General features: G+C 58.0%; 1 protein-coding gene across 4 annotated transcripts in view; it reads right to left on the reverse strand.

The window, feature by feature from the left end:
• Positions 1-19,864, reverse strand: part of CBFA2T3 (CBFA2/RUNX1 translocation partner 3) — a 77,765-nt gene that overhangs the window by 40,991 nt on the left and 16,910 nt on the right. Inside the window, exon 1 of one of the 4 annotated variants that reach the window (XM_018061871.1) lies at positions 10,902-11,216. The exons of 2 other annotated variants lie outside the window; for them this stretch is intronic. The gene's annotated coding sequence lies outside the window, so the exon portion shown is untranslated. Of the gene's footprint in view, positions 1-10,901; positions 11,217-19,864 lie in introns of those variants that run through there. One more of the 4 variants, XM_018061869.1, reaches the window with a different exon arrangement.

Genomic DNA, 19,864 nt, shown 5'->3' on the forward strand with positions numbered 1-19,864 from the left:
TTGCTGGCCCGCAAATGTGCCAGACATGCTCCTGCCCCAGGGCCTTTGCACTGGCTGTCCCCTATGCTAGAGGGCTGTGCCCTGGTGGCCCCCTGGCTGCCTCCCTTCCAGGCCTCAGCTCAATGTCACCTACTCAGAAAAGCTGCATCTGGCAAGGACAGGCCCCACCTCCCAGCCCCAGGCCCTGCCCATTCCTTGTTTCCTTCGATTATTGTCCATCTCTCCCCAAACAGAGTAGCAGCCACACCAGGGCGGGTCCATCTGCTGGATTCCGGAATAGCGGCCGACACATGGCAGGCCCTCAGTTGCTATTTGTCAAAGGAACAAGCGCCTAAACCGACTACGTTCTCATCAACAGCTTATCTCATCGAAGTGTCATCCAGCTCTGAGCTGGTGCCTCACAGCCGCTGGGCATGCACTGTGCCAGGCAGCAGAGACCCCTACCTTGGGGTCAGCCTCCTGGGCTTCATCCAGGAAGGAAACAACAGTTGGAAAAGAGGGTCATCCTGGGAGGGACGCCGGTGGGCAGATGTGAGCGGTGTGGGTGGTGGCTGATGCCTCTGGAGTCAGGATGCAGGCCCCCCAGGCCCTGTGCAGCTGGGGGTCATGTGGCTCCCATCAGTACCACCCCACCCCCACCAGCAGGGAGCTCAGAGGAAGAGCGAGGAACCAAATTTCTGCCATACATCGAGAGCTACATGGTCTTCTGATGTGCAGAAAAATGGAAAATGATTATTCCACATACCCTCACCAGCACCTGGGTATTCAAACTCTGCCCTGTGTCCAGATAGGCTGGGGGAGGGGCAGGTCCACCCATCCTTCTCCAGGGACCTCCCTACCTGGTCCCCTGCCCCTCTGTGAGGTGACAGCCGGGATGCCCAGGGGAACAGCAGCTGTGTCAGCTGATGGGGGATGGGCACACCACCAGGTGCCAACCTGGTCCCGTCCAGGCTCAGCGGCAACCCCAAAGCCTCGGCTTCCCTGGCATGCTGGGAAGGAAACACCTAATTCCTTAGTGGCTCCACAGGGGTGGGAGGAACGTCTCAAATGGGGAGATTGAAGCAAAGATGACCCAGGGTGACCTCCATTGCCCTCCCCTCCTCTGCCCCAGACCCAGTTCTGTGGGGTCTCCGTGCCCAGGGGCCTGTCCTGACCTCTCCACCCTGAAGCCTTCCATAATTCTTACTGCAGGACCGGGGCTCCAGCCCTGCCACACGGGCTTCTTATGCACGAGGAGTTCCCAGTCCTGGGCAGCCAGATGGAGGGGCAGAGTCTGAGAGCTGGCACCTGGCGGTCTGTGCTGTGGAGTTTGGGGTGTCCTGGCCATGGCAGTCAGGGCTGTGCCCTCTCCTGTCTCCGAGCTGCCCCTGGAGTGGGCCCTCAAGGAGCCTTTGTTTGGGAGTGAGTGGGGTCAGGTTTCAGTGAATGGCCCTGCAGAACCCTGGCCACCTCCTCTGTGCTCCCATGCGGGCACAACCCCGGCTGCCTCCTTACATGCCCCACATAGGCAGGACCCTGGCTGTCCATCCCTCCGTGCCCCCACGAAGGCAGGACGCATGACCCGACTCCAGGGCTGGAGAGCAGATGAGATAGCTGTTTGTGGAACCAAATACAGCGACAGCTTGCAGGCAGGCGGGCCCTGCTGTTCAAACAGCGCTCTCCCAGCACCCAGCGAGGGCGTCCCTGCAGCCGTGACCCTGGCATCACTGCCTGGAGATGGGGCGCTCACAGGTGACACACGTTCCTGCCCGCCCTGGGCCTCCTGTGTGTCAGGTGCCTGCCTGGGCTCTGAGGCAGCAGGGCCAACAGACAGAAGTCTTGCCCTCACAGAGCTGACCTCCTGGGGAGGAAACGTGGTAATGTGCAAAGAAGAGGGGACGCTGAGGGCTGTGGGGACACAGGTGGGGGTGGGGATGAGGGGCACTCAGAGCAGAGGGGACTTCTAGGTGGGTTGGAGCAGGATGGTGGGAGCCATGTGGCTGTGGGGCGGGACACACAGGCAGAGGGACCCTCCAGTCCCTGGGGTGCTGGGGACACAGCAAGGGAGGTGGGTCGGGATGAACATTTAGAGGGAGGGCTGTGTGGTCCCAAAGCCACTGGCAATCTGGCTCTGTCCCTGGAGGGGGCCTCTCTGGTTGACACATGGTGGCCCCAAACTACTTCCTCTGAGTTTGGGGTGGGGTGGGGAGAATGAAACCAGAGAACAGGTGCAGAATCTTGTTCATGCCAAGGACCTGGGACGCAGGTGCCAGCGAGATTCAGTGTGTTTGTGCAACCAAACACAAGGACAGCTTGTAGGCAGATGAGCCCTGCTGTCCCAACCACCCTCAGGCTCCTGGAGGGGCGTCCTGCCAGCCAGTGACTTGGACAACTGCATGCTCCCCACCCCTACCTCCAGGCCAGGGTGTGGTCACCTGTGGAAGGGGTGAGCTGACCCGGGCACGTGATGCAGGGAAGCCAGGTGACCAGGGCAGGAGGCTTTTCATGTGAATTCATTCCTTGAAACCTGGAGGACAGTGACCTAAACTAATGACCACTCAGCACAGCAGATGCTGTCCTAGGAGTGACCCCAAGAGAACTGAAAACACACCCACCCAAGAAGGTGCTTGGGAAGGTTCACTCCAGATTATCCACTCTCACCAAAGGTGAAGTGGCCCAGCATCCACTGACTGATGATGGACACACAAAATGGGCAGATCTAAGTCACTGACTCTCAGTCATTAAAAAGAAGGAGAGCAGTGACGCATGTGACCACATGGACGGGCCTCAGAAACAGGGGGCCAGCCTGCGGCAGCGCTAACTGGAAGAGTCCTGCCTCTCTTCCCAGGCGCGGCGATCTGCTCACCTGGGGGCCCCGCCCCGACAAGCGGGCAGGACAGCTTCTCCCTTGCTGACCTCAACCCAGCTGGGCTGGCAGGCCCAGGAAGGAAGATGGTGAGGCTGGGCCCTAGCGGTCGGTGACCCGCTCCCTTCCAAGGCATGCCCCGCATCCGGAGGCGCACCCTTCAGAGGCCAAGAGGAACCTCATGATGGTCTCCCCTAATAACCTCCTGAACCAGGAGCCTAACTAGGCTGATGTTCTGTGTGACATGAGGATTATCAGCCAAAAGGAGGTCCGGGCGGCAATGAAGGGACCTCAGCCACTTTGAGACTCAGAGAAAAGCCTCCTGAACGCGGGGTCAGGCCCAGGACCTCATGACCACCCCAACCTGCCCCCTCCACTCTGAAGCCCCCAGGGCCATGCTGATCAGCGGGGCCAGGAGCTGTGCTGGTCCCTTACCAGGGATTGAATGATCACGATTGTGGAGATTTCAAAAAGGAGTTTTCACATTAACAGAGAAGAAACCGAGGCTCCAAGAAACCACACAATGTACTGCAGCTGAGGGTGAGCCTGTGGGCCGAGATTCCACCTGGGTGCCTGACACCCTGAATGAGGCTGTCCTATGACAAAGCCACACAGGTGTGAAGTGACAGGCATCCTGGGACAGTCCTTATAGATGGTAATGACAGGCATCCTGGGACAATCCATGCAGATGGTGACAAGTGTCCTGGGACAGTCCTAATCTGTGTGCAGTGACAGGTTTCCTGGGATACTTGTGCAGATGGTGTTGACAAGTGTCCTGGGACAGTCCATGCAGGTGGTGGTGACAAGTGCCCTGGGACAGTCCTTGTCTGTGGGTAGTGACAGGTGGCCAGGGACAGTCCTCCTCTGTGTGTAGTGACAGGTGGCCAGGGACAGTCCTCATCTGTGTGCAGAGACAGGTGGCCAGGGACAGTCCTTGTCTGTGGGTAGTGACAGGTGGCCAGGGACAGTCCTTATCTGTGTGTAGTTACAGGTGGCCAGGGACAGTCCTCCTCTGTGTGTAGTTACAGGTGACCAGGGACAGTCCTTGTCTGTGGGTAGTTACAGATGGCCAGGGACAGTCCTCATCTGTGTGTAGTTACAGGTGACCAGGGACAGTCCTTGTCTGTGGGTAGTTACAGATGGCCAGGGACAGTCCTCATCTGTGTGTAGTTACAGGTGGCCAGGGACAGTCCTCGTCTGTGTGTAGTGACAGGTGGCCAGGGACAGTCCTCGTCTGTGGGTAGTGACAGGTGGCCAGGGACAGTCCTCGTCTGTGGGTAGTGACAGGTGGCCAGGGACAGTCCTTGTCTGTGGGTAGTGACAGGTGGCCAGGGACAGTCCTTGTCTGTGGGTAGTGACAGGCACTCAGGGATAGTCTTTGTCTGTGTATGCGTGAGCTGGGTCACCCTTCACAAGTGCTCATGGGGTCACCGTGCAGCTGGGCTGGGATGCGTAGGTGGGATCCGGCACAATACGCACTGCTGCAGCCATCAGAGTGTGGACGTCTAGACAGGTCATGTGGCTCCTCTATGAGTGTCCTGGGCAGCTGCCCTAGGGACAGTCAGGGAGATCACACATCCTCCTTCTGCCTGGTTTTCACAGCCTTGCACACATACTTACCTGCCCTGTGTGCACCCCCTCACGTGCACACTCACACACAGGGCTCCCACGGAAGCTGATGTCCACGGTGGTCCCTGGAGCGAGCTGCTCCCCTCCTTCCAGGGACCTCCCTGCAGCTGCCCTGCCCTCCTCTCCGCCACCAAGCAGAGGGAAAGGCAGGGCACTGGGAAGAACAGCTTTTCATGAGTAAGCGCCCTTGCCTTAGACCATTCTACCAACACCCAGACCTTTGGACACGGTGGGGGGCTTTCCCACCCATCCTGGGGGCTCAGACTCAGGCTGCAGAGTTGGGGGGAGCCCGCTTCTTCTAGACACAGCCTCGCCCTCTGAGATGCCTGTGCCTGATGTCGCCTCTTCCTGGCCCTGTCTCCCTTCACCTGCCCCCAGGACCAACTTCTCAAAGTGCAAACCTGATCAGCTCCCACCACTCAGCTCCACTCAGGGGGCTTCCCTGGGCCCTGGAGATTCCAGGGACGAAGGCCAGAGTCCTGTCCAGGTCCACCAGCCCCACGGTCCTCCCGTTTGGTCCCGGCCCCTCCTGTTTGTGGTTGGTCACCTCTGTACGGTTGTCCCTAACTACATGTCTCAGAGCCGCACACCTGCACCCCCAGGGCCACCACAGTGCCCCTCAGCAGAGCCGCCACTGGGGAACTCCCTGTGCCCTCGCCCTGCTCTGTCCGACACGGTAGTCACCAGCTAACCAACAAGACTGTTCGGAACTCAGACTCAAAGCAAACGTAAAACAAAAGTGGAATTTCAAAGTGTTTTTTAAAAAGATCTCAATACTTAAAAAAAAAAATCAACTACATGCTGAGATAACAACATTTTGGAGACACCAGGTTAAATAACACATATCACTAGAATCATATGGGTTTCCTTCTTTTCTCCTTTTTCTCCACGTGGCCACAACCCTAAGTGGCACACGTCTGCTCTGCATGGGCACGGCTCACCAGGCCGTGTAGGGTGATGCATCCCGGGAGAAGCCGCCCTTCAGAGCATCTACCGTGGTAACAGTCTTGGGGGTACCAGGGTACACACGGCAAGTCCCACCCAGTAATAGCTACTCAGATCACAAGCCAAGCAAACAAGCTCCAAACTGCTGAAAGTCTCTGAATGGTCCAAGGTGATGCCGTGTGTAGAGAGTCTGTCTCAGAGCATGGGGACTCCCTGTCCACACACAGTTGGACTCCAGGGAGCTATCTGGGCAAAGACCACATGGGGGGACAAGACCAGCGGTCAGTGGGCCATATGGAGAGGGTCTCAGACCCCCAACCTGAGCCTTCACAAGTGGGGATCTGCCGCGGGTAAAAGGAATACCTGTAGGGCTGCCCAGTCCAGTGTGGGCTCCCAGGGGCGTGGCAGATGGGGTCACTACAGGGCGGTGTCATCCTGTCCCCTGCCTGGAGACGGGCGCCTGGTGGGGCAAGGCAGGACTGCTCTTCATGGGAGTGAAAGGGACCACATGCCCTTCGCTCTCCTGCCCCATGTTCTCCACAGCGGCAGAAGGGCCTCTCTCGCACAGCCAGGTGTAGAAGTGTCAGCACATGAATGGCTGCCCTCCCCACCACCCTGCATACAGCCAGCTTGGACGCGGAATGCTGCCCTCCGGCCCACTCTGACCCTCAGAGGCAGGGAGGTAGGGAGGAAAGCTCCTGGTTCCCTGCGCTCGTGAGTCTGGCAGGGCTGGGTGAGGCTGGGGAAGCCCGAGGCCCCCAGGAGAAGTCACAACAGCCACCTGGGGACTCAGGTGTAGGGAGAAGATGGAGATTCCTGAGTTGGAATCCCACCTCTGCCACCAAGTAGCCGTGGGACGCGGTTTCCCACTGGGCCCTGGTTTCGTCTGTGAACTGGGGGCGGGGGACGGAGTGGAGCATGGCCCCTGGGGACACTCAGGTCCTGTGCTCGGCTCTGAGCTGTGTCCCCAGCATGAGGATGGGGTCAGCAGGCACAGGGGTCTGGGCTCCACTGAGGACAGGGACCTGGACCTGGGGCAGGAGGACACGGGTGTGGGCTGGAATCAGAGCAACAGGGTGTGACATGGAGCTGCCCGACATTCACACCCACCATTGAAACCCAGGATGCCCTCAGTGTCCTCCAGGGAGGGCCTGTGACAACCACATCTAGAGCCACCCGTCAGCCAGATACACAGGACCATCCACCCTCCTCACAACCCCAAGAGGGAGGAGCCAGTGAGACTGTTTAGCATCGAAACAGACTCAGAGAGGGTGAGTGGTGTGCTGAGGGTCACACAGCCACCACCAGGAGGGGAATCAGGCTTCAAATCCCAGCAGCTCAGAAAAGCCAGGTGGTGTCCCTACCCCTCTCCACAGCCTCGATACACAGGGCAGAAGTTCCCCAAACTCGGCATGAGCTGCAGCCTCCTCTGGTCCTGAACACCCCCACTTCTCCAGCCTCTCAACACGCTCCCCGCCTGCCTGTCAGAGGGGCCACTGCAGCCGGAAGCCTCTTCTTTCCTCCCTGGCTTCACTCTGGCTTTCTGGGGTCTTCCTGGGTCGGGACCACCAGGTGAACACTTCCTCAGGGTCCCACGCGTGGCCTGGGGCCTTCAGGTGCACAAGGAGCTCTACGGCCCTGCCCCAGCAGCTGTGACTCCTGCCCTACCCCCGCTGTGGACTTTTCTCTGCCCAAGTAAACAGAAGGCGCCTAGGGCCGGACATCCTCCCAAACCTCCTCCTGCCACGTCCACCACGCTCCAGCCTCAGGGGCAGTGGGGGGTCTGAGCACCCAGGCCCCGGGGAGGCTAGACGCATCCGTGGACAGGGAGTGGGATGGACAGCGGTGGCTGGGAGCCTGCAGGTGGACAGTTGATCAGGGCTGCAGGTACCCCAGCCCCAGGAGGCAGCTTCCTTATCACAGCTAAATGCATCTTTGCTTTCCTTCCTGCCGACATCTGGCCCCCGGTGCATCCCCGGTTACAGCGAGCAGAAGTCCCAACGTCTGTTTTATTACCAAAGGTCGTCGGAGGCCCCACTCAGCCATCAGCCCACACCCCGTGTGTGCCGTGAACTTAGAAGTGAGAATTGGGAACCTAGGACTCACTTTCCTTGTCCCGAGTTTCCATCCTGAGTGCCAGGCCTCTGCCTGGGTCTTTCCACTGAGGCTACAAGTGTGATGCCAGCCCAGAGTTTGCTTCCAGAAACCAAGCTCTTGCTGCCATTGTGGTCCTGGAACAGGGCCAGGCCGCCTTCCGAATGCAGGAGACAGCTCCAAGGGCCTGTCCACCCCCTGTGCCACGGGAGCAGCACCCACCTCTCATGAGCCTCTCCCGGCCTCAGTGTTCCCATGTGGAGAATGGGACGGCAAGGGTGCCCACCTTCAGGGTTGTCCTGAGGTCAAATAAGGGGCAAAGCCTGCAGCCAGCCTGGGAGCTGCTGTTGGGGCTGCGTGACAATGACTCTGCCCCGTCTAGGTGACCCTGTGTCCAGTGACACAGCCATGGGTGACAAGCGCCTTCCAGGTCATTCCTGTCCAGTAAGTCTGATCGTGGCCACATTCCTGCATTTACCAGTTTCAGAGTTCAGGATCCTCCTCCATCCCCCACCCCCACCCCCCAGGTCTGGGAAGTGACACTAGCTGCCCAACAGAATGCTATGCCTGGATACCCTGCTGAAACAGCCAGACAATGGCCAATGCCATCCAGAGGGCCTTGAAAGGACACCAACCCCCTCAGCTCCTACCCTGGGTGGTGGGAAGGGGAGGGGGCTGGCCTCAGGCCTCTGTGACCCAAACAAGGCAGAAGGTGCTCATCCTCCCGGCCTTGATCCCCGTGGCCCCTAGCCCCAGGGAGTGCCCTGGGTGTCAGTTACTGTGCCCACGTGCCAGAGTCTGTGTCCAGGTGACAGTGCTGACATCTGGGGCACTAACCCCTTGTCAGCGCCCAGCAGGCGTGGGAGGAATCCTTACAGGCAGGCAGGGGGCCAGGCTCACAGACACGGATGCCAGGAGGCTGCTGTCTGGAGGGAGCACCGGGGCTCCTCTCATGGGATCAGCAGCGTGCACCCCCCTGGGCGTCTGTGAAACAGGGAAAGTCCCCCCAAGGGCTGTCCTGCAGACTTGGGGTGGTGAGTCCGAGCACAGAGCCTGGCTAGGCAATGCCCCAGGGTGACTTGTGCTGCCGGGGATTGGAGAGGGACCGTGAGCCTGAGAGCCACGCCACAGGCAGGATGGAGCTGCCCCATGGAAGCGCCTGTGCCCTCCTCACAACAGCACTCATTTAGCACCTACTGTGCGCGAGCTCTTCAGCACACCCCCATTTTGGATGCTGAGCACACACACACACACACACACACACAGATTGGTGAGGAAATTTAGAAGAGCTGAATTCAATCACCATCCCGCAGGCCCGGGAGGAATCACCCAACCCGAACACAACTGGACAGAGGAGGGAGGCCACCGAGAGTGCCAGGGCACTTCCGGGTGGTAGGGAAATGCCTCCTTGGATGCCAGTGGCCCTCCCTGACTGCCCAGGAACCAGCAGCGCTCAGAGCCAGCCCCCCCTGCCCCTAGGGCAGCCTGGCGGGCTTGGATCCTGCGGATTACTGACCCAGCCTGCCAGCGTCTCCAGATCCTTGCGTAGGAAGGAAAATTAATTTCTTCCAGTCATGCAGAAATGAAAATATGTGCAGCCAAATCAGAGAGATTTCCTGGAGGTGGTAACTCAGTTACGTGGATCACCTGGTGACAGAGGGAGGGCTGGCAGGTGGCCTGGGTACCCCCGGGGGTCCCAGAGGAGGACCTCTGCCCCGCATCCGCCAGCTCGCTGGCCCGGAGTGGGGGAGGAGGCCCTGGGTGGGCCTGTGAGACATGTCCCCTCCCCCAGTCACACACGGATCAAGGCAGCTCCAGAGAGAGCCGGATTCTGCCAGAAAACTGGTCCTAATGTGACATTCCCTCCCACCCGAGTCCGCCTAGCTCTCGGGAGCCCCGAGTGCCACATCTGTTCCTGCGCTCAGCACCCCTCCCCTCCTCATCCCTCACACGTACGAGGGTGGCTCAGCCACACAGCCCCACGCAGCCTGGCTCTTTACGGACCGGGCTGTTGGCTGCACAGAGCAGAACCCTCTGCCTCCCGGGGGGTCTCCAAGCAGAGGGCAGAAGTGGGCGTTGGGTGACACACAAGACCCTACTGTCCATCACAGTGCCAGCTCTCTGTGGATGAGCCCTGCCCCAGGAAGGATGCCCCCAGGGACCCAACCTGAAGAAGTTTCTCAAACCTTGTGGCAACTTGGGAGAGCAATGCAGGGACCCAGAATAGCTGCCCATCCTCTGCCCCTGGCCAACCCCTGTCCTTTGAGGGCGGCCGCCCTGGGAACCTCCTGTTTCTGGGTCCAGGGAGGAAACACACGCCCAGTTAGACATAATGATTTGGCATCCTGGCTGCCGGTCAAAGTGGGGGCCTGACCGTTGCTCAGATCACCCCCCACAGTAGCACAAGATCTCTGTTCTCAAAGGAAATATTTTTCTCCCCGGCCTCTAGAACAGGCCAGAGGTCAGCCAGCCTCAGCCCCTATGCTGGGGAATACAGTTATCCTGGTGGGGAGGTCGCGGGGGTCTGGCACTCATCTGAGCACACACACAGTTTGCGGGGGGCCGGAAGGAGGGACAGCCTGAGGCTATGTGTTCAGAGCTGGCGGCTCAGAGTGTGGCTTGCCACCAGCCCTGCTGCCTTCTGCTCCACGTAAGCCCGTCTAGGGCTGAATTTCCAGCCATCTGTCCCTCCACGTCGGCTCACACCTCCCTCCCCGCTGTTCCCACAGCCTGGCTCTGGGCCTGCCCAAGATGCAGATGGACGGTTCCCAAAGCCTGTGAGTGGGACCGCTGCCACTGGGCTTTGCCCGAGGCCCCGGAGCTGACAGGATCCAGGGGCTGTTATTTAAGATCTTCTCCCCACGCTGGGGCCGGGGCAGGACATCCCCCAGGGCAGTCTTCACCCCTAAAAATGTTCAATGGCTCTGCACTGGGCGGCACATCCAGGGACCAAAACAAGAAGAGGAGGGGCTAGAGGGAGCTCTGGCCCGCCTCCCCAGCCAGGCCACAGGCACGTCCATCTCTTCTAGGGTCACCTCCTGTACCCCCCGACTGGTCCCCTGTCACCTGGCCCGGGCCCTCTTTGTCAGGAAGCGCAGGCAAAGCAGGGGAACCCGCAAGACTCCCCACCTTCCACACGCAGGTCCCACCTTAGGTCTGACCACACCCCCAGCAGGTCAAGCTCCGGCTCACCTGGGGGGTGGTCAGTGGGCGGGCGCTGAGTGGGCTGGCCCCACCCCTCTGTGGGCTCCAACTTTGCAAAGTGGGGAGGGGGGGGCCCCGGGAGGCCTATGCACTCTGTGCGGCTTCAAGGAGACCCTGGGACAGCAGCCACGGATGGAGTTGAGTGACAGCGGCGGCAGCGCGGACGGACGGACAAGGCACTTACGGTCCAGAGGTCCGGTGGACCGGAGGCGATTGCACTCTCGCGACCCGGTTCCTGAAGTGGCTTTTCCTTCGAACTCAGTCCCTGCCTCCGTAACTTGGGGGCAATCCGCGCGCTGTCTTCTGGCGCCGACCGCGCTCAGGCGCCAGGCGGGGCCGCGGCGCGCGGGGCGGCCGCCCGGTCCATCCCCGGGCGGGTCTCCGGCCGCTCGCTCCGCCCGCCGGCCGCCCGCGCGGAAACAAAGCGCGCACGCCGCCCCGGGCGGTCTCCGGCCTCCGCTGCCCGCGCCGGGTCCAGCCGCCGTGCCTTTAGCTCGCGGGCGCCGGCTCCGGCTGCCGCGCGCTCGCCCGAGCGTCTCACGGGGCTCCGCGGCCCCCGCCCCGCGCGCCCCGCCTCCGCCTCCTGTCCCCCGCCGCCGCCGCTGCGCCACCTGCCTCCCGCCCGGCGCCCATCGCGCTCAGCTCCGCCCCGGGGCGCCGGGCTCCGTGCGGGGCCGGCGCGGGAGAGTGGCTCCGCCCGCCGCCGCCCCAGCCACTCGGGCGGTCGCGGACCCCGGGGCGCGCCCTGGGAACTCGGCCGAGGGCGCGGGCCAGCCGCGGGGGCCGGAGGCTCTAGGGCGCAGCCGGCGGCCAGCAGCTCGGGTGCGAGTGTGAGGGCCGCGCGGGGGGTGTGAGTCGGGAGAGCGCGGGTGCGCGGGGTGCCGGGGTGGGCCCGCTGTGCTGTGTGGAGAGAGACGCGCGCCGCTCGGTGGGGAGGGATGCCTGTGAAGGGAGCGTGGGGGCCGCGGAGCCGGGAGCGCAGAAGGTGCGGGAGCGCGGGGCGGCGGGCTGGGACGCACGGGCGCCGGGGCGGGGGTGCGGGCGGGTGTTAGTGTGGGTGCCGTGGGCGGGGAGCGCGCGGTGCCGTGAGGAAAGCCGTGAGGGTGCCTTGCAGGGAGCGCGGGAGGCGCGCCGGCGGGCCCCTTGCCCGTGCCCACCCCCGCCGGCTCTTCAGGCCGCGCCCTGGGCGGCCGGGTGGGGCCCCGGAGCGGAGCGCGCCGGCGCGCACACCCACCTCGGAGCAGTCGGCGGCGCCCGCCTCGCAGTTTTACGGCCGAGGCGTCTGGAGTCCGGGCGGGAGGAGAGCAGCAGGCGCCCCTCCTCCGGCCGCCGCCCCCCCTCCACCCCCGCAGCGTGGGCAGAGCCGGGGCCGCCTCCGCGCGCTGCCGGCAGGGGGCGTCCTCCCGCCGCGCCCTGTTCTCAGTGCCTGTGGCCTCCGGCCCACGCTGACCCAGTTACCCGCAGGAGTGCGGGGACACTGGACCCGGGATCACAGCCTCTGGCCTGGGGCGTTTGCATGTGCTCTGCGTTATCTGCATCCCATTCGTTTAATTTCAGTCTGCAGAACTGCCCCAGTCGCTGCCTTGGCCTCTGCGTGCCCCCTTCTCCCTGCGTTGCAGCCCTCACTGTACCTCACCACCGCACCTATTTGCCTCTTTCTCTAAAGGGCTTTGCAGCATATCTGATGCATCTGCCCGGTTAGTACATTTTTGTTAAATCGGTGCCATTCCCCCTTTTAGCCTCCCCCAACCCACACAGACTGTTTCTTCGAGACAAGCTGGGGGTCCCAGAGTCTCGGTCTTAGGAGACAGAGGGTCCAGAACTTGGAACAGCAGAGCCCTGATCTACATTTCATTTGGCATAAATCTGCAGGTGAAGGTCCAAGGTCCCCAATTCCCAAGTTCAAAAATACAGCAGTATGCCAAAAAACACCCTTCCCCTTAAGTGAACCCCACCCCCACCCCACCCCCCTTCACGGGGGCGAGTTGGGCAAAGGAAGCCAGTGGAAACACAATGCAAGGCTCTGGGCAGGGGGTCATCCCTGCCTCATCCTCGTGGCCACTCCCAGGGGCACTGGACAGAGTCTCTGGGTCACCAACTAGCTGTGTGGCCCCTGCCAGTCCCTGACCTCCTGCGTCTCTATCCTTGTGGAAATAAGTGTGGTGAAGGATTACTTGGAACACAAGTTTCTGGCATCTCCCTTCCCCTGACTTTCAGAATGAGACCCCTCCTGTCCCAGGGGAGAGCAGGTGTGGACCCCTCCTGTCCCAGGGGAGAGCAGACGGTCCTGAACTTGTGTGTGGAGATGACAAATAGATTCAAGAGATTAGATCTGGTAGACAGAATGCCTGAAGAACTATGGATGGGGTTCATAACACTGTACAGGAAGCAGTGACCAAAACCATCCCCCCAAAAATGAAATGCAAGGAGGCAAAGTAGTTGTCTGAGGAGGCCTTACAAATAGACGAGGAAAGAAGAGAAGGTAAAGGCAAAGGAGAAAGGGATGCAGAGTTCCAGAGAACAGCAAGGAAAGATAAAGCCTTCTCAAGTGAACAATGCAAAGTAACAGAGGAAAACAATAGAATGGGAAAGACTACAGATCTCTTCAAGAAGATTGGAGATATCAAGGGAACATTTCATGCAAAGATGGGTCACAGAAGAATGTGGATCTAAAAGTAAGTGTCCCAGACTTTACACACCAGCGTTCACTGATACCAGCTCCCTTACTTCATGGACTCTGAGGCACCACTGATGTTAAGATACTCCTCATTTCATGCACCACTAAGAAAAGAGAATGCTCTCCTGGTTATAATCCTAAGACGCCTCTAGATTTCAGAGATGTTAACAAGCCACCAGTGGGCCAGGTGGGGCATTGAGCAGCAAGCAGACACCCCGAAGCCCATCTTGGTGCTCCCAACCGGGCAGGGAGGTGGACCGACTGACAAGCACTGAATTCTCACAGAGCATTAGCAGAAGCCGAGCCCAGCCTGGGGTCCGCTGCGTCTCATCCCCTGCAAACAGCACATGGTTGTCAGCTCTTTGTGTTAAATTACCAGTTGCAACGTCACTGATTTAAGCAGGGTATTGAATACCACTGGAGACGTGGCAGATCTCAAAACACCAGGAATAAAACAGAAATCATCAGAGACCACACGCTCAGGCCCTGAGCCAGCCTGAAGGCTCCTGAGTTCCTGCCTGGGAGGACTGAGGCCTGCGCTGAGTGGTCAGAGGGACAGCTAGGCCAATTTGACCTCATCAACAGTCATGGCGAGTCATGGCAGGAGCTGTCACACTGAGGAGGGTTTGCTGACGGTGGGCACTGAGCTGAGCACTTAACTCTCCCTCAGCTGTCAGGCAGATGCTCCTGAAGCCCCCACATTACAGGTGGAGGGACAGAGGCTCTGAGCGGCTGCATGGGTGGAAGCTGAATGCTTTACAGGCTCTACCCTTTGGGCTCCCTGTTGCTTCCCCTGGGCTGGTTTCTCATGCTGGAAGTGGCCTCAGCACAACCCCTGGGCCTTTGGCAAAGCTGAAGTCCCACCATGCCAGTTCAACCTGGGCGTCCAGCCACTGCAGACCACTTGTCTGTAAAAATAATTCTGGGACTTCCCTCGTAGTCCAGTGGCTAAAACTCCACACTCCCAATGCAGGGGGCCCATGTTCCATCCCTGGTCAGGGAACTAGATCCCACATGCTGCAGCTAAAGATCCTGAACGCCACAAGGAAGATAGAAGATCCCATGTTTGGCAAGCGAGACCCAGCGTAGCCAGATAAATAAATATTAGAAGAAGACAAAATAATTCTGAGTGATGACGGACTTCCTCAAATACATTTCTGTTGTACGTAGAATTCTTCATCAGGAGTTTAAATAGTTGCCAAGAGGATAAAATCTGCCACACAGTTAAGTATGGATATTTCAAAATAAAAGAGAATCTGCTGGTCTAGTAGTAATAGCCTATTGATAGCCATCCTTGTTCAGTTAAAAATCCACAAACTAAATCTTTAACATCTGAATTTTCTCCAACTTCCAAGCTGACACAATGAGCTTTTAGATACATATCAAAAGCATGGTCCAGGAAAGAAAAATTGGGTCAGTTGGACTTCATTAAAATTTAAAACTTTTGTGAAAGATACTATTAAGGGAATGAAAAGACAAGCCACAGAATGGGAGAAGATATTTGCAAGACACACACCCAATAAAGAACTGTTTTCCAAAATGTATAAAGCCTGCTTCTCTGACACCTGATTTTTCACATTGCCTCTTCCCCCCTCACTGTATGTTTCTATTCTGCCCAACAGAATTTTGCCCTAGTTTTAGTTTGAAATTATTTAGATTCCTGTATCACACAAAACTATGTAAAGACATTGGGATCTCAAGATTTAAACATTCTCTTGTGTTCCAGTTTGTCTATTAGATTAGGTTATTGTTTTAATTACAAGTGATAGGTAGCCGATACAAATAATGTGAATTTATTACACATTTTGAGAATTATTAAACATAAAAGGTAAATTTTTTATTAGAAATGCCTAATAAATGGGCTGGTTTTTTCGAGTAGTTTGTGCATCCACCCATACATATTCCTTATTTCCAAGAAAAGAAGGAATACAACACAAACCCCATTCCTATACAGATTTTTACTGTGCAACTGTAAAAAGTCCCAGTTACACAAGTAAACAGATCAGCAGAGGATGAGATGGTTGGATAGCATCACTGACACAGTGGACATGAATCTGAGCAAACTCTGGGAGATGGTGAAGGACAGGGAAGCCTGGCGTGCTGCAGTCCATGGGGGTCACAAAGAGTCAGACACGACTGAGCCACTGAACAATAATGAAAGGTTCATGTGCTCTAGAGACCCCACCGTGGCCTCCTTCCATTAGTTTTCTGCCCCGGACCTCAGGGTGACCAGTCACAAGAACGATTTTTAAGGACTGTCTGCTGACAAGTTCATGGGCCTCTGTCAATTTTGTTGCAAAGACTGGAAACGGTCTGAATTGCAAGAAGATATGTTTGCTGCAAGCAGGGAGACAGACAGGCATCATGGGTAAGCCCAGCAGGGGGTACTGACCTTTTTTGGGGAAGTGAGAGAGGGGTGACTATGCAAAGGAAGCTGGGAAGAGGGGCTGCACCAGGGCCCAGGTGGGCAGCATCCTGCCCTGGCCATCAGCTGAGCTGGTGTGGGCACCAGATTCTGTGGCTTTAAGTCAACCACAAAGGCAAGGAAAGAGCCTAAGCAGAAAGAGTCTTGGGCTCCAGCAGGAAGCTGCCTGGACCTGGGGGCATCTCTCGGTTCCCCAACACACCGGGATCCAGGGGTGGCTTCTCCTGCAGAAGGGGAGGCTCACTTAGAGCCCCAGGCAGACACAGCAGGAGGGCCAAGCAGGAGGGCCGTGGAGGTCATCCTGTGTGCCTGGCATCAGGGCTGCAGAGTGCAGCTGTGCAGGGTCCCAGCAGACAGGCAGGGAAGGCAGGTGTGGCTGTACTGGGGGGGCAGAGGTGCCTGCCTTCACGACCCCCAAAACAGCTCTGCCTGTCACCAAGGGGCTCTGTCAACTACATCTGAAACACCTTGGGGTGTCCATGGAGAACACTGCCTGCCTGGGCCTTTGGCCCACCACCCCACTGTCACTCACCTCCTCTTCCACCTTCCAGGCACAGCACCAACTCCCCTGCCCCCGCTTTAGGTCTCCATCCTGACATGCCCACGATCCCTCCAGGACTCCAGGATACCACCCAGCACTGGACCCTTCCTGGCCAGCCCCAGCCTTTCTGCAGGTTCAGAAAAAAGCTCATTCTTGGCTCAGACGTGAGCCTATGACCCACTCCAGTCAATGGGATGTGCAGAAAGGGGGTTCTGGGGACTGTCCTGGCTCTCACATACCAAGAGGAAGCTGCTGTGTCTGGAGGGGGCCCGTGGCCAGCACCAAGGGTGATGCTGATGCAGGGGTGGGGCAAACAGATGGAGGGGATGGGGCCCGTCAAGGCATTGTTCAGCTGCTGAATCAACCTGCAACCTGTTTTGTCCCTGAAACCCACCCTGCTTCTGGAACTCTAGTGCAATAATACACTTCCTTATTGTTCAAGCTGGTTTTACTGAGTCTGCTTCTTGCAATGAAACACACCTGACTTTATGCCTTACTTTTTAGGCAGTCTTGGTCTCAGCCATCTGAGGGCTGCTTTGGCTTATTAAGTATCACTCTTGATGCAGAGGGTCTCAAATTTAATATACACTAGGATCACCTGGAGTGACTGAAAATGAGAGGCAGAATTTAAGGGGCATCAAAAGACCCCCTTCAGTGGTTGCGATAAGTCACATTCTAACCCAATATTTTAAAATATTAGAAATAATGACAAAATCCGTGTGAGCAAAGTATCAAAACTTAAAATAAAGATGAGATCACCATTACTCATATCTCCCTTTGGGTCAGGCTCCAGAGCCCCCATGGCTGGCTCCTTCCCCAAGGTGGGATTAGAAAGTCAGGCAGGCCCCAGCCTGCATTAATCAATTACCAACCTGCCATTTCCACTACGTGATGCTGGAGAGCTGGGGGTGGACTAAGGCCATACTGTGGGAAAGAGGACCCCAAAGAAGTCTCAAGTCATGCACAGGCAGGCTTCCCATGGATCAGGCCTTCCCTTTAGCTGGGGTCAGCTTGGTAGGTCGGCTGCCTAAATTAACTCCTCCCTGGATTCTGGGAATGAGAGACAGGCTTTGGGAAATGGGGCACTGTCTTATTTGGTTCCCCCAGAGGGTGTTTGGTCAAGGCCAGGAGGCAGGGCAGGGGAGTAGGGGAGAGGGAACCAGCAGCAGCAGCTGTCCACCCAGGGTCAAAGAGGTGGGAGGACACGGATTTATGCGGCAGCTCCTGCCGCTTCCTGCGGGGTTGCTCCAGGGAACTTCACCCCGCCTGCGTCCTCCCTGGCAGGCACAGAGGGAACACAGACGAGGGTGGTGAGAGCTGATGGTCACAAGCCAGGTGGTGTGCGCAGAAGCGGGGACAAGGGGATGTGGGCGTTGGTAGGAGTGGACGAGGGATGTGGGCAGGGCCAAGCAGGGACTGAGGACGTGGGCGGGGCACGAGGACAGCTGCCCGCTGAGCAGAGGCTCTGGATGGAGCCCTGCCAGGCTGCATGGACTCCGTACTCTTCCACGGGGCTCCTTCCACTTGGCCCAGAGCTCCTGAGAGTCCTGGAGTCCTGGGAGATGCCTCTGGGGACTCGCAAGTACTAACTCCAGGTCAATGTTTTTATCTACGTCAACCTTTGTCAGAAATCAGGATGGTGGCCACCTTGTAAGAATTGGGAAGACATGTTCTCCAGGCAAAGCCATTAATTATTCTGTGTGCAGAGCCAGGCAGCTAAATCCCCAGTTCCTGGCTGGGCCAAGTGCAGCCTGGGCTAGGTGGCCCCAGAGTCACTCTCTCGTGGTGGGGGAGCAGCCACCTGGCATACCACCTGTGCAGGGCAGTACTGGGCACTTCAAACGCACTTTCATCCAAACCCTGGAACAACCCCTGTGGCAGCTTTCTGCAGAGGAGGAGACCCAGGGAGGCTGAGAACCCACAAAGGGTGGTGGTGGGGCTGAGGTAGAGCGGTCCTCCCAACTCCAGCCTAGGCCCCTCTTTGCTGCACCGCCCTACCTTGCTCACTTCTGCCCTGTTATCTGGCTGGTCACACCCTACCACCTCCTGGCCTGCCCATCTAGCAGCCTGGCCATGCCATGGGCAACGGCCATAGGAAAGGAGGCTGTAGAAGGGCGGTCCAAGGGCCTCCAGATTGTGGGGAGGAACCAAGACAGAGGTGGCTCTTGAGGGCTGGGCACTGAGGGAGGCCGAGGAAGACCCAGATGTGGCTCCTGCCCAGGGGCGCGGCATCAGCCACACAGCTGCAAGGCGGGCTCTTGCTGTGGGGGTCAGACCTGGTCATGGCAGCAGTTTGTTTCCTGCACCCAGTTCTCTGAGGGATTCTCAATGAAGTCAGAAAGGAAGGTTTTCATAGACTTTCTCTGAAGCGCCCCAGATCCCAGGGCTGTAGGAAAACACGGACCCTCACTGGTGACCTCAGGACTGCTGGCTAAAGAGCCAGATAAGCTCCCCACCCAGAGAAATGGCCACATTGAAAAATGAAGATGTCCAGGGACTCCCCTGTGATCTAGTGGCTAAGACTCCCTCCTCCCAGTGCAGGGGGCCCGGTTCAATCCCTTGTCAGGGAACTTGAACACACACGCTGCTACTAAGACCTGGTGCAGCCAAATAAAAAAATTTTAAAAGTATTAAAAAAAATAAACATGTTCAGTGTGGAGGGTGCCGGTAAACAGGCCATATGACATTTCAGCCATAATGACCCAGAGCCGTAAACAGACCCAGCAATCCCTACATGCATATTGGTGTACCAGAGGATGTTTCCCACGTGAACGTTGCAGTGCAACAGTGAAAGTCAGAAGTGGTTACCAAGCCCGCCCAAAAGAAGCATATGCACATGTAATAATTTTCTCCACTTTCAGGGTTTTCCTGCTAAACCTCCCCAAACACTGGATTCCATCGCCCAGGGTCTGACCACAGTAAAACAAGAATAGCAGTCAGGTTGCGGGGGCATGCACCCTGCACTGGGCGTGCCTGAGTCTCAGCGCCCCTGCTACCCGCTCTCAGGCCTGTGCCCAGGCCCATCCTCCGTCAGGAGCACCGTGGACCTCCTGTGAACTCACGAGGCACCTGTCCTTCATCTCTGCTTTCAGCAAGTTTACCTGTGGTTTACCTGTTCCCTGGTCTCTCTCTCCCAGGGCAGGGAGTGTCTGTCTGTTCCCCATCAAGTCCCCAGGGCCTTAAAAGGCCCACACCCTCCAAGAGTATTAGTTGAACGACTGTGTAACCTTGGTTAAACTTTATGCCACTCTGAGACGTTTCATTATTCTCATTTCATCTTCACTTTCCTTTCTCTTACCTGCAGATTTGGATTTATCATTTTATCTTAGCATGTTAAGTCGGGGAAAAAAGCAGTTAGTTCTGACAGTGCACTTGCCGGGTATGATCAGGTTGGCTGCCCCATGCCAGGCATATGGCTTCTCAGCCCACCCCTCCACCCCCCTGCCGGCTCTGGTCTTAGGCCCCGGGGCCGTACCCAGCTCAGAAGGCCCGTGGGCAGCACAG

Source organism: Capra hircus, chromosome 18 (assembly GCF_001704415.2).
Source record: "Capra hircus breed San Clemente chromosome 18, ASM170441v1, whole genome shotgun sequence".
Classification (NCBI taxonomy): Eukaryota; Metazoa; Chordata; class Mammalia; order Artiodactyla; family Bovidae; genus Capra; species Capra hircus.